We start from the raw sequence: 15,636 nt of genomic DNA, 5'->3' as shown, positions 1-15,636 counted from the left end.
GGTTTATAATCATGTAGTTTACTATTTGTGTTTAGTGTCCCTTTAAACCCGTGACTAGCTTAAACTGACAATTTATTCTAATTAGTACAGGTTGCTAATTGTTATTACATTGGGGATTACCTCTCAGTATTATACTGTCCTGATTTGTGACTCATTTTGTAGGTGTGACATGAAGGGGTGGTGTTGCATAGCTGAATGAAAATGTGTGCACAGCTGTTCCATATGCACTGCAAACACCAAACAAATATCAGTTCTCTTGCAATAAGAAGGAAACCACTGTTAAAGGGACAGTAAACTCCTTGTAATTACAAGACACTTGTGTTGTTTTGCTATAGAATAACTTATCATCCAATTTAACACCCTTTGTGCTGCAATTGTTTTTCAGTAGTGAAACCCAAAATTTGCCTTATTTGGAGGAGTCAATCTGGATAGACAAATAGGTTAGCCATGACAAATTACAAATGGAGGAGAAATAATAATGATAATTGCATTGAAAAGTTGTTTTACTATTCCTAACTAAACATTTTATATTAAAATTTCAAGGTGTCTATTGTGTCTGAGCAAAAATCCCAAATGAAGACAGTTAAATATTTTTAAATAGCAAGGCGAGAGGCTAGTGGAATACTGATTATAATATACCATAAAACAGTATTTTATATTACATGGCCAGATATTAAACTGAACCATCAGAAACTTGAACTGTCTAATATACAGGCTTCATATACCATGTATCATTATGGATATGGTAGAACATTGACCCATACAAATATTACTTTAATTTAATTAGCGATTGTTTCTATCTGTACAATATGGATATACTAAATCAGGATGATTACCCTTCTGGAACAACTACAACAATACTTAGAGATATATTCACAGCTTTTGCTGTTACATAGCTGTAAGCTAAGACTAAGGCCATTGGCCGAAACGTGTCAGCTGGCCTGTGACGCTGCCGACTCATCCGGGTGCCTGTGAAAGCAAAGTGGAAGAAGGAATTGTCTAATGTTTTAACATGCAAAGGAAAATAAAAAGGTGATTTTATTTTATTGAAGCGGACTCCACAGTTTTTCATTTTCACTGAATATTTGTACCATATGGATGTCTGACAGTCATAACACGAGACTACAGTAATAAGAACCTACAAAAAAGCCTCAGCAGTCCATGATTCACTTACAGACAGTACACAAAAGGAAGGCACAGGTCAAGGGCGTATATATTTAGGGTTGTTTCAAGTTCACAAGGAGTCAACAAGACTTGAAAAGCTTATTGAGATGAGGGGCATGCATGGATCTTTTAGATTGGTTGGTTGGCATTCTTTTTTGTCTCTCTCTTCATGACTATAGTAAATAGCAAGTCAACAAATACCTCTTGTTTCATCTCAGGACAGTTCACCATTGATTGCATCTAAAAGACCTATGAGATATTGGCAGTTAGGAGCTGAACTATTCCAGGTATTTGGATTGACCAACCACAGAAGTTGCAAATATAGTCCTTCACTGGTCTGTTACTCTGTAGAAATGTGTGAACAGCCCCCATCTGCCAACAACCTACAGAGAATCATCAAGAAATGATATCATGAATCCCAAAGGGTTTAAAGACTTTGAAGAACAGGACTGTCACTCTCTATAGAGGATAATTTGGCCGAGATAAAGGTTATCCCTTCAGTGGTACAATCACAGTATGATAATTGAGTATGTGATAGCAAATATTTAAAAGTGGAGACAAAATCCTAAAATGAAGCCAATCACCAATGCACAGCAGTGTATTTCAAATATGTTTAGAAGTATTTTTACAAAATTAATTAAAATTATGGTGGAGATAAAAGCATGGGATTAAAATCCTCCATATCACAAAAGTAAGTCAATAGAAATTATTGCACAGTCAATTAGCACATCTAGGCAAGTATCCCTGCTTGACTTTACCCAGTAATACTCCATATACATTGTCACAAGAGGATTCTAGGGAAGATATGCAAATTAGATATGCAAGATATGTGAAGTATTTTTACAATATACATGCCTCAGTGGTAAATTAACTTTTATTGGACCCGCTATGGATATAGTGGATAATTCCTATTTCCTCCTGTGCCCTTTCTGAGTGCTACCATTGATGTGTTGTTTCACTAGTACTGAGAATGGGCAGAAGAGAAATGCACAGGGACCATATGGCTGTATTGGTAGCAGGATGTGTGGAAGTTTCAAGTTGTGATTTACGGTGTGTATAGTGAAAATGCTTCTAATCAGATTTTAAATGCCACTTGTATGTCCCGTTAGCTATAAAGGTGGCACTTTTCTGATCTGCAGTAAAATCTGAGATCCAATTTCCATGCACTTTGAACCATGATTTGAATAAACTGTAATAAGGAAGTTTTATAAAAAATACAACTATGATTAAATTAAAACAGTTTAAAATGTTTTAATAACTGTATCTATTGTAACTTCCTGTTTTGCCACTCACACCTTTATGTGTTGCTTTATTTTCAAGCTACTTCTAATATTGACTGTATTACACCTGGCATCACAAGGTACCTGCTATTCATTAGCAATTGTCTCCTAACTGATGAGATCAGAAAACAAATGAATACAAAACACATACAATATAGCATTGGAGGACAGCAGTAAGTGACAAGAAATGCGTAACAACTATGTTTAGATTTCTCTAGGGTAGTTAAAATAACCTTTAAACATTACTAATGTTTATAATGCACAAAAAATGAACCCAATGAATGTTACATTACACTACAGTGGTAGTGTATCCTTATAATCATTCTTGTAGCTGGGAATGCCAGAAGGATATTAGCGCTGGAATGGTTAAAAGAAAATGCACAATAGAATATGATGACATTGTATGTCCCTTTAAGTTTATATGCACTTTCAAAATTGATTCTTAAATATGTCCCATCCTGAAGTACTTTAGGATCATAGATTTTGCTTTTAAGATATATATACATAATCACCTTACGCATATAAACATTTAAGAATAGAATCTACCTATATACTGTATGTCATCAATTTATTTAGACTCTAAGGGGACATAAATGATGGCAGTATCCTATCCCTTAAATTCATGGGTGGCTCTAGAATGCAAACTGTGAAGAGACAAACACCCTGCAGAGCTTCATGAAACCAGGAGGGTGACTGACCAATACTTGTGGGCAAGGTTGCAGAGGGTCTGTAGGTGGAGTCATGGTGAACAGAGTCCCAAGTGTTCTGTGGACAGTAGTTAGGTATACCCTGGCTGAAGTCTGGGCAAGTTAGTCAGGGACATGGCTAGCAGGTAGGAACAGTGACAGAGAGTGGCAATTTTCAACCTTCTCATAACCATGAGCAAAATAAAACATCAAGGCTTTAATGGGCCCTAGACACTTTTCCATGTGTGAGGCCCCCCATTTTTAAAATGTGAGAAGAGAGGGCACCATTGTTCATTGCTTTCCTTTCTGACAATTTATGCCAATTGCACTCAGCACTTGCTCCGTTATATATATTGGGACGGGATGATATCACCTCTCTAACCAATAAGAGCAGAGAGCTGTCTCTGAGGCAGGTGCAAAAATCCCAGATTTCCCAAATGTCCCTAAAGGGGAAGTTCCTAATTCTGAGCTCTGTTCCTCTGAGACAGCCATATGTCCCTATTTGCAGAATTTCCCTTAGCCCTGCCCATAGACCACTTACACAAACTGCCCAGATATGTCCACCGACTGTCCAGACATGGCCAGGATCCCATCCACTATCCACCAGTGGCCCTTTCCCTCCCAATACAACCCCACCCACAAAATGGTGATGCTTAACCATCAACCTTCTGAGTTCCTAATACATAGCCACACCACACATTTTGGGAAGTATAACACCCTAAGAAGAAAAGTCAGTTTTTCCATTTGCACAAGTCACAAAGAGCATACCTCATGCGATTTTTTTTGTTAATAGAAAATTAAACTTTTTCTTTAACCCCAATGGTTATGTTTTTTTCTGATTTTCATATGCCCTTAACGTATGTGGGCGCTAAGGTAGTGTACCTAATGATAAATCAGCCCTGCTATAGGGTACAGCCTAAAACAACAGATTAGCGAACACTGTAGAACCACAACTATGTACATGTACAGTCCCCACATACAACCATGCATGCAGTGTCAATGTATTCCTCATCAAAGGAGCTGTTTGGCAAGTATGCTCCGTACAATGTGCATTGCTATAAGTGGTTGTACTAAGCGTGTATGAAATTATTATTTTTTTTGTAAAGCATGTACTACAATGCTATAACACTAGGAATATGTTGCTATGGTTTAATTTAAAAAGACAATTACATGAGGGGTAAAGGGATTTGCCTGCAAGATGCCATGTATGTATGCATCTTATCAATATCAATTGAAGGATCCACGTTTATGCTTCTCTATTTTGTTTATATATGTTGTTTTGTGTATTATATTTCTACCATGTAATTGTAAAGTGTCTTATGATCTATACTGAAAATTGCACCATAAACCACCATGATTTGGAATACAATGCTGAAAAAAATATAATTTTGCATTAATATATTCAGAAAGAAAGAAGAAAATGTTTAGATAAGAAGATTCTGCATTGAGTAGCTGTCTTCAAGTACTTTAGAAAATTTCACAGCACTTTGCTAACAAACCTGTTACTGAAAATGATACGATGTATACTTTCATTTATTTAAGGAGTTAGCAATAGCAATAGTGTTTTGAGTCTATTGTCAGGTGTTCTGTTAGATAAAAAAAAAGAACAAAAGGGTTAGAGATAGGACTTACTGGGAACACTGGAAAACTGGTAAACAGGTAAAGAAATTCCTGTAATACAGTGACCAAGCACTGCTGCCCTTGGAACAAAAACGCATTACCACATCTCAACAGGCAAGGAAATATAAACAGCGTCGCTCCAGACAGGGGAGAATTCAACTGTCACCTCTTACCCTAGTCCGGGCTTGTAACTCTGACCACTTGGCTGTAATCCAGATCCGGTCGAAAGGACGCTCCAGTGAACAACTGAAGGATTAATCTCTTCCAAACACCTGGAGCCTTGCCTCGCTACCATTCGCAGCCGAAAGTGGAGCATCACAGCAGAGGGGGCGGGTCCAGAATCCAATGCAGGATCATGGAGAATCCTTAGCGTGCGCCGGGTACAGCAACTGAAGAACAAGAGGACTGCCAAGGATAAGTTAAAAAGTAACTTTTAATCAAAATATGATAAATTAAAAAGTACACAGGGGACAATCACAAAAGGAGAAGAGTGTAAGCAACCAGCTTACGCATTTCAGCCGTAATAATTGCCTGATGGTTACTGACATCTATGTGTCCTTTAAAAAGAGTAAAACAAAATCGAACTGGCTAATATAGATAAACACCTCTCTCTCTCTTAAAGCACCAGTACTAAGTTGATGGCAAAATGAACAAGTAATAATGAATGTATAAAACATGGGTGAATAAAACATGGGTGAAAAGACATGTATGAAAAAGAACAGAGCATAACAAAACAAAGCAAATAGTCTGATCCCGGAATAGAAACCCCTCAACATAATAAAAAGTGAATTTAATTTAATTACATAATTTACAATAAATATAACAAATATTGCAATAATTATAAGGCACATATGGTAAGGGGGCACAACATTGAGAACACATTCAGTTTGATAAAAAAAACCAGTGTAGATATATACACAAAATCATAAGTTAAACCGATAGTGTTCTCAACATTGGTACATCTCATGCGAACAAGAATGTAATTTAATTAATTCCCAATAATTGATCAGATTGTAATCTGAACTGAGACCTTGGGGGTACCGAGTATTTAGCTTAAAGACCCAAAACATTTCACATTGTTAAGTAAAATTAACCTATTACCTCCTGACTTCGGGGCGGTAACCCTTTCAATAACACACCATTTAAATGTGCTAAGATCTTTTTGGTGTTTGTGCACAAAATGTTGTACAATCAGAGTAGATGATTTGCCCGTATTATTGGTGGAAAAGTGTTCCCTGATCCTCGAGGATACATCCCTAGTGGTGAGAACTATGTATTGAAGATCGCAACATTCACATGTGATTTTATTAAAGGACAGCTAGATTACGAGTTTTGCGTTATGAGTGAAAAAGCCTCATAACGCTTCTTTTTCAATACTGCTGCTATTACGAGTCTTGCAGGTATAGGTGTACCGCACACTTTTTTGGCCGTAACGCAACGTAACTACCGCACCTTTCAAAAAGTCCTTTTTCAATGGGACTTCCATAGCGCCGGTATTACGAGTTTTGCCTGGGAGGCCAAAAAGTGAGAGGTACACCCTATACCGTCAAGATTCGTACCACCATCTGAAGTCAGTAGTTATGAGTTTTAAGTTACAAATCTGTAGCATAAAACTCATAACTAAAGTGTTACAAAGTACACTAACACCCATAAACTACCTATTAACCCCTAAACCGAGGCCCTCCCGCATTGCAAATACTATAATAAAATGATTAACCCCTAATCTGCCGCTCCGGACATCGCTGCCACTATAATAAACATATTAACCCCTAAACCGCCGCACTCCCGCATCATAAACACTAGTTAAATATTATTAACCCCTAATCTGCCGCCCCCAACGTCACCGCTGCAACTATACTAAAATTATTAACCCCTAAACCTAACCCTAAGTCTAACCCTAACAACCCTAACTTTAAAGGGACAGTAAACACCAGAGTTTTTGTTGTTTAAAAAGGTAGATAATCCCTTTATTATCCATTCCCTAATTTTGCATAACCAACACCATTATAATAATATACTTTTTACCTCTGTGATTACCTTGTATCTATGCCTCTGCAAACTGCCCCCTTATTTCAGTTCTTTTGACAGACATGCATTTTTAGCCAATCAGTGCTTGCTCTTAGGAGATTCACGTGCCAAAGCTCAATGTTATCTATATGAAACACATGAACTAACGCCCTCTAGTGGTGAAAAACTGTCAAAATGCTTTCCGATTAGAGGCAGTCTTCAAGGTCTAAGAAATTAGCACATGAACCTCCTAGATTTAGCTTTCAACTAAGAATACCAAGAGAACAAAGCAAAATTGGTAATAAAAGTAAATTGGAAAGTTGTTTAAAATTACATGCCCTATTTAAATCATGAAATATTTTTGTGACTTTACTGTCCCTTTAATATAATTAAAATAAATCTAAATAAAAATTACTATCATTAACTAAATAATTCCTATTTAAAACTAAATACTTACCTGTGAAATAAACCCTATGCTAGCTACAATATAACTAATGGTTACATTGTAGCTAGCTTAGGTTTTATATTTATTTCACAGCTGTTTATACTTATTTTAACTAGGTAGAATAGTTACTAAATAGTTATTAACTATTTACTAACTACCTAGTTAAAATAAATACAAATGTACCTGTAAAATAAAACCTAACCTGTCTTACACTAACACCTAACATTACACTACAATTAAATAAATTACATTAGTTAAATACAATTAACTAAATTACAAAACAAAACACTAAATTACGCAAAATAAAAAAGAAATGATCAAATATTTAAACTAATTACACCTAATCTAATAGCCCTATCAAAATAAAAAAGCCCCCCCAAAATAAAAAACCCCTAGCCTAAACTAAACTGCCAATAATCCTTAAAAGGGCCTTTTGCAGGGCATTGCCCCAAAGAAATCAGCACTTTTACCTGTAAAAAAAAATACAAACAACCCCCCAACAGTAAAACCCACCACCCACACAACCAAACCCCCCAAATAAAATCAAAATAAAAGGGTATTTGGATGGGCATTGCCCTTAAAAGGGCCTTTAGCTCTTTTTCGCTTCCCAAAACCCTAAGCTAAAAATAAAACCCACCCAATAAACCCTTAAAAAAACCTAACTAACCGCCGAAGATCCACTTAAAGTTTTTGAAGACCGGACATCCATCCTCAACAAAACCGGGAGAAGTCTTCATCCAAGCGGGCAGAAGTCCTCAACGAAGCCGGGAGAAGTCTTCATCCAAGCGGCAAGAAGTCTTCCTCCAGGCGGGCAGAAGTCTTCATCCAGACGGCATCTTCTATCTTCATTCTTCCGACGCGGAGCGGCTCCATCTTCAAGACATTCGGCATGGAGCATCCTCTTCTTTCGATGGGTCTTCAAGAATGAAGTTTCCTTTAAATGACGTCATCCAAGATGGCGTCCCTTGAATTCTGATTGGCTGATAAAATTCTATCAGCCAATCGGAATTAAAGGTGAAAAAATCCTATTGACTGATGCAATCAGCCAATAGGATTGAGCTCGCATTCTATTGGCTGATTGGAACAGCCAATAGAATGCAAGCTGAATCCTATTGGCTGATTGCATCAGTCAATAGGATTTTTTCACCTTTAATTCCGATTGGCTGATAGAATTCTATCATTCTTTAAAGGGCTATTGGCAGTTTAGTTTAGGCTAAGGTTTTTTTTATTTTGAGGGGGGCTTTTTTATTTTGATAGGGCTATTAGATTAGGTGTAATTAGTTTAAATATTTGATCATTTCTTTTTTATTTTGTGTAATTTAGTGTTAATTTCTTTTTGTAATGTAGTTAATTGTAGTTAATTAATGTAAATTATTTAAGTGTAGTGTAATGTTAGGTGTTAGTGTAAGACAGGTTAGATTTTATTTTACAGGTAAATTTGTATTTATTTTAACTAGGTAGTCAGTAAATAGTTGCTAGCTACAATGTAACTATTAGTTATATTGTAGCTAGCTTAGGGTTTATTTTATAGGTAAGTATTTAGTTTTAAAAAGGAATTATTTAGTTAATGATAGTAGTTTTTATTTAGATTTATTTTAATTATATTAAAGTTAGGGTTAGGTTTAGACTTAGGGTTAGGTTTAGGGGTTAATATATTTATTTAGTGTTAGTGATGTGGGAGGCCAGAAGTTTAGGGGTTAATAACTTTAGTATAGTGGCGGCGACATTGGGGCGGCGCATTAGGGGTTAATAAGTGTAGGTAGGTGTCGGCGGCGGCAGATTAGGGGTTAATAAGTGTAATGTAGGTGGCGGCGATGTCGGGGGCGGCAGATTAGGAGTGTTTAGACTCAGGGTTTATGTTAGGGTGTTAGGTTTAAACATAAATTTTCTTTCCCCATAGGAATCAATGGGGCTGCGTTACGGAGCTTTACGCTCCTTTATTGCAGGTTTTAGGCTTTTTTTTAGCCGGCTCTCCCCATTGATGTCTATGGGCAAATCGTGCACGAGCATGTAAAACCAGCTCAAAGCAGCGCTGGTATTTGTGTGCAGTATGGAGCTCAACGCTGCCATATTGCCTGCTAACGCCGGGTTTTTGCAAACCTGTAATAGCAGCGTTATAATTACCAAGCCGCTCATAACGCAAAACTCATAATCTGGCTGGGAGTTAGCAATAACAATAGGGTTTTGAGTCTATTGTCGGGTGTTCTGTTAGATCAGACATATTCAACACTATTTGGGCTGATCAATAACACGAAAATGTAGAACGCATATATATTTTTATATAACAGAATAACAAGAGTATTGCATTGAGCAATGATACTTTTTTTGGACTAACTATACATTTATAAGTTGACAAGCTTTCGGAAGTGTTCCTTCCTTTTTCAAGTCTCCTAAACTAACAAAGCAGAGGGCGCTTCATGTGCATATAAGTTTTCAAATGAACAGTGCTGTGTAATGTGCATACAGGGTACTAGACATGTGCACGGCTAAAAAATTTGGTTCGTTTTCGGTTCGGATCGATTCGGACTTTTCGAATTTTGGTTCGGATCGAATCGAATTCGGCAAAATTTGAATGAATTCGTTTCGGATTTATTCGGATTCAAATAAATTCAGCTGAATTTGGTTCTATTCGGTTCCAAAATTCAGTATGTTTTAGTACACTAACACCCATTTAGTACACTAAATCACTAACACCCATAAACTACCTATGAACCACTAAACCGAGGCCCCCCCACATCGCAAACCCTATAATAACATTATTTAACCCCTAATCTGCCGACCGGATATCGCCGCAACCTACATTATCCCTATGAACCCCTAATCTGCTGTCCCTAACATCGCCGACCCCTACATTATAGTTATTAACCCCTAATCTGCCCCCCCCAACGTCGCCGCAATCTAACTACAAGTATTAACCCCTAATCTGCCGATCAGATATCGCAGAATTAAGGTAGGAAAATCTGATTGGCTGATTCAATCAGCCAATCAGATTCAAGTTCAATCCGATTGGCTGATCCAATCAGCCAATCAGATTGACCTCGCATTCTATGGGCTGTTCCGATCAGCCAATAGAATGCGAGGTCAATCTGATTGGCTGATTGGATCAGCCAATCAGATTTTCCTACCTTAATTCCGATTGGCTGATAGAATCCTATCAGCCAATCGGAATTCAAGGGATGCCATCTTGGATGACATCACTTAAAGGTACAGTCATTTAGTCGTCGGATCAAGAAAGAAGAGGATGCTCCGCGTCGGATGTATTCAGGATGCTGCTGCTCCGCTCCGGATGGATGAACATAGAAGATGCCGCCTGGATCAAGACTTCTGATGGATGGAAGACCTCTTCTTTCCCCGCTTGGATGAAGACTTCTGCCGGTCTGGATGTCTTCTTCTGCCCCATTGGATGAAGACTTTGGCTCGGCTGGGTGAACACGACTCAAGGTAGGGAGATCTTCAGGGGGGTAGTGTTAGGTTTATTTAAGGGGGGTTTGGGTTAGAGTAGGGGTATGTGGGTGGTGGGTTGTAATGTGGGGGGGGTATTGTGTTTTTTTTTTACAGGCAAAAGAGCTGTTTTCTTTGGGGCATGCCCCTGCAAAAGGCCCTTTTAAGGGCTGGTAAGGTAATAGAGCTGTTAACTTTTGTAATTTAGTATAGGGTAGGGCATTTTTTTATTTTGGGGGGCTTTGTTATTTTATTAGGGGGCTTAGATTAGGTGTAATTAGTTTAAAATTCTTGTAATATTTTTTTATTTTTTGTAATTTAGTGTTTGTTTTTTTGTACTTTAGTTTAGTTTATTTCATTGTATTTAATTGTAGGTACTTGTAGTTAATTTATTTAATTTATTTAATGATAGTGTAGTGTTAGGTTTAATTGTAACTTAGGTTAGGATTTATTTTACAGGTAATTTTGTAATTATTTTAACTAGGTAGCTATTAAACAGTAAATATCTATTTAATAGCTATTTTACCTAGTTAAAATAAATACAAAGTTGCCTGTAAAATAAATATAAATCCTAAAATAGCTACAATGTAACTATTAGTTATATTGCAGCTATATTAGGGTTTATTTTACAGGTAAGTATTTAGTTTTATATAGGATTCATTTATTTAATTTATTTAATGATAGTGTAGTGTTAGGTGTAATTGTAACTTAGGTTAGGATTTATTTTACAGGTAAATTTGTATTTATTTTAGCTAGGTAGTTATTAAATAGTTATTAACTATTTAATAACTATTGTACCTAGTTAAAATAAATACAAAGTTGCCTGTAAAATAAATATAAATCCTAAAATAGCTACAATGTAACTATTAGTTATATTGTAGCTATATTAATAGCTAGTAGGGGGCTTAGATTAGGTGTAATTAGTTTAGAATTCTTGTAATATTTTATTATTTTTGGTAATTTAGTGTTTGTTTGTATTTTGGTACTTTTCTGATGGATGGAAGACCTCTTCTTGCCCCGCTTGGATGAAGACTTCTGCCGGTCTGGATGTCCTCTTCTGCCCCATCGGATGAAGACTTCGGCCCGGCTGGGTGAACACGACTCAAGGTAGGGAGATCTTCAGGAGGTTAGTGCAAGGTTTATTTAAGGGGGGTTTGGGTTAGAGTAGGGGTATGTGGGTGGTGGGTTGTAATGTTGGGGGGTGGTGTGTTTTTTACAGGCAAAAGAGCTGTTTTCTTTGGGGCATGCCCCGCAAAAGGACCTTTTAAGGGCTGGTAAGGTAATAGAGCTGTTAACTTTTGTAATTTAGTATAGGGTAGGGCATTTTTTTATTTTGGGGGGCTTTGTTATTTTATTAGGGGGCTTAGATTAGCTGTAATTAGTTTAAAATTGCCGGTCTGGATGTCCTCTTCTGCCCCATCGGCTGAAGACTTCGGCCCGGCTGGGTGAACATGACTCAAGGTAGGGAGATCTTCAGGGGGGTAGTGTTAGGTTTATTTAAGGGGGGTTTGGGTTAGAGTAGGGGTATGTGGGTGGTGGGTTGTAATGTGGGGGGGGGGCATTGTGTTTTTTTTTACAGGCAAAAGAGCTGTTTTCTTTGGGGCATGCCCCGCAAAAGGCCCTTTTAAGGGCTGGTAAGGTAATAGAGCTGTTTACTTTTGTAATTTAGTATAGGGTAGGGCATTTTTTTATTTTGGGGGGCTTTGTTATTTTATTAGGGGGCTTAGATTAGGTGTAATTAGTTTAAAATTCTTGTAATATTTTTTTATTTTTTGTAATTTAGTGTTTTTTTTTTTTTTGTAATTTAGTGGGGGGGTTTTTTGTACTTTAGTTTAGTTTATTTAATTGTAGATAATTGTAGGTACTTGTAGTTAATTTATTTAATGATAGTGTAGTGTTAGGTTTAATTGTAACTTAGGTTAGGATTTATTTTACAGGTAATTGTGTAATTATTTTAACTAGGTAGCTATTAAATAGTCAATAACTATTTAATAGCTATTGTACCTAGTTAAAATAAATACAAAGTTGCCTGTAAAATAAATATAAATGCTAAAATAGCTACAATGTAACTATTAGTTATATTGCAGCTATATTAGGGTTTATTTTACAGGTAAGTATTTAGTTTTAAATAGGATTCATTTATTTAATTAATTTAATGATAGTGTAGTGTTAGGTCTAATTGTAATTTAGGTTAGGATTTATTTTACAGGTAAATTTGTATTTATTTTAGCTAGGTAGTTGTTAAATAGTTATTAACTATTTAATAGCTATTGTACCTAGTTAAACTAAATACAAACTTGCCTGTGAAATAAATATAAATCCTAAAATAGCTACAATGTAACTATTATTTATATTGCAGCTATATTAGGGTTTATTTTACAGGTAAGTATTTAGTTTTAAATAGGATTCATTTATTTAACTATAGTAAATTTATTTCGTTTCATTTAAATTATATTTAAGTTAGGGGGTGTTAGTGTTAGGGTTAGACTTAGGTTTAGGGGTTAATAACCTTATTATAGTAGCGGCGACGTTGGGGGCGGGAGATTAGGGGTTAATAATTGTAGGTAGGTGGCGGCGATGTTAGGGAGGGCAGATTAGGGGTTAATAAAATGTATTATAGTGTTTGCGAGGCGGGAGTGCAGCGGTTTAGGGGTTAATACATTTATTATAGTGGCGGCAATTTCCGGTCGGCAGATTAGGGGTTAATACTTGTAGTTAGATTGCGGCGACGTTGGGGGGGGCAGATTAGGGGTTAATAACTATAATGTAGGGGTCGGCGATGTTAGGGACAGCAGATTAGGGGTTAATAGCTATAATTTTAGGTTGCGGCGATATCAGGTCGGCAGATTAAGGGTTAATACTTGTAGTTAGATTGCGGCGACGTTGGGGGGGGGGGCAGATTAGGAGTTAATAACTATAATGTAGGGGTCGGCGATGTTAGGGACAGCAGATTAGGGGTTAATAAATATAATGTGGGTGGCGGCGATATCCGGTCGGCAGATTAGGGGTTAATACTTGTAGTTAGATTGCGGCGACGTTGGGGGGGGGCAGATTAGGGGTTAATAACTATAATGTAGGGGTCGGCGATGTTAGGGACAGCAGATTAGGGGTTAATAGCTATAATGTAGGTGGCGGCGATATCCGGTCAGCAGATTAGGGGTTAATACTTGTAGTTAGATTGCGGCAACTTTGGGGGGGGCAGATTAGGGGTTAATAACTATAATGTAGGGGTCGGCGATGTTAGGGACAGCAGATTAGGGGTTAATAGCTATAATGTAGGTGGCGGCAATATCCGGTCGGCAGATCAGGGGTTAATACTTGTAGTTAGATTGCGGCGACGTTGGGGGGGGGGGCAGATTAGGGGTTAATAACTATAATGTAGGGGTCGGCGATGTTAGGGACAGCAGATTAGGGGTTCATAGCTATAATGTAAGTGGCGGCGATATCCGGTCGGCAGATTAGGGGTTAATAAGATAATGCAGGTGTCAGCGATAGCGGGGGCGGCAGATTAGGGGTTAATAAGTGTCAGATTAGGGGTGTTTAGAGACTCGGGGTACATGTTAGGGTGTTAGGTGCAGACTTAGTGTTTCCCCATAGGAAACAATGGGGCTGCGGTGTTAGGTTTTTTTTCAGCCGAAACTCCCATTGTTTCCTATGGGGAAATGCCGAATTTTACCGAGCTAATTCGGATTTGTTCGGAGATACGGCAGCTATTTCGGATTCATTCGGTAGATTCGGAAGTATTTTAATTCGGAAATTCGAATCGATCTGAATCTCCGAATTTACAGAATTTTCTGAATTTCCAAATAAATCTGAAACGAACCGCACATGTCTAGTACTCATAAGCACTCTGTTGTGCTGATAGATGCGTATTGTGAGTACCCTGTATGCACATTACACCACACGGTTCATTTGAAAACTTATATGCACGTGAAGCGCCCTCTGCTTTGTTCGTTTAGGATTCCGATTACTTTGTTGTGGAGTAAGAGAGGAGCTGCATCTGGATTGTGCATCTCTAAAGGAGCCTAAAAGAAGGAGGAAAGGAGGAAAAAAAGTCCAAGGACTTTCCTAGTATCACAACAAGTATACATTACCCTGTTCCCTTTCTCCTATTTGTATACAGGACTTTAGAGTTCACATTTTTCATTTGATATCATCTGATATTTGGTCTTGGATTGTTTGAATCTTATTAGCATTTTGCGTTGAGTATTGTGTTGAAAATATCTGTAATACCACTAGCATCTGCTTGAAACATACAGTATATCCAAAGATCTCAGATATACATGATATTTGTATGCCCATTCTGACACATACATACATATTGCTAATTGTAACTTTTTATAATATAGCGCCCCTAGAGAGACTTAGTGCTCTCAATGGTCTTTTTTCTCTACTTTTTCAAGTCTGAAGCAATGCTGACCAATCCATTGGTATTTACAGATTATATCTTAAAACACAGAATGGCTAAAAAGGATAGAAAGTGTTACAGAGTCTGAGATTTGAATGATGGGATCAGATCAAGGGGGAGTGCTCATGACGCTAGGCACCCCCTCCAGGCGGCGATACCACTCAGGAAGCTTGTCAACTAATAAATGAATAGTTAGTCCAATAAAAAAGTATCATTGCTCAATGCAATACTCTTGCTATTTTGTTATCTAAATCACTGGACTAACACGGCTACCCCAATCAACGTATTTTTATACATCTATTCATAATTCTAAGATCCAAAATTATTCTGAAATCCAAATTTTTTAATTAATATTTTTTTTTAAATAAATATTTATAAAAAAAAAATACTATCCTCTCTGCCTGTGTCTTTAGGCTGTGTTTTGTGTTGTAAAATTCAAATAATAGTCTATATTTATTTAAAACAACAAATATTACCTTTCTGATTACATAATAAACTTCAACAAGAGGTGGTAATGACAAACACTGTGGGGAATTTGTCTACATCGGAACAAAGTTCTGATGTAAACAACTTGAAATCACGAGA

This window comes from Bombina bombina, chromosome 3 (assembly GCF_027579735.1).
Source record: "Bombina bombina isolate aBomBom1 chromosome 3, aBomBom1.pri, whole genome shotgun sequence".
NCBI lineage: Eukaryota > Metazoa > Chordata > Amphibia > Anura > Bombinatoridae > Bombina > Bombina bombina.
Note: the sequence above shows the minus strand (reverse complement) of the source record.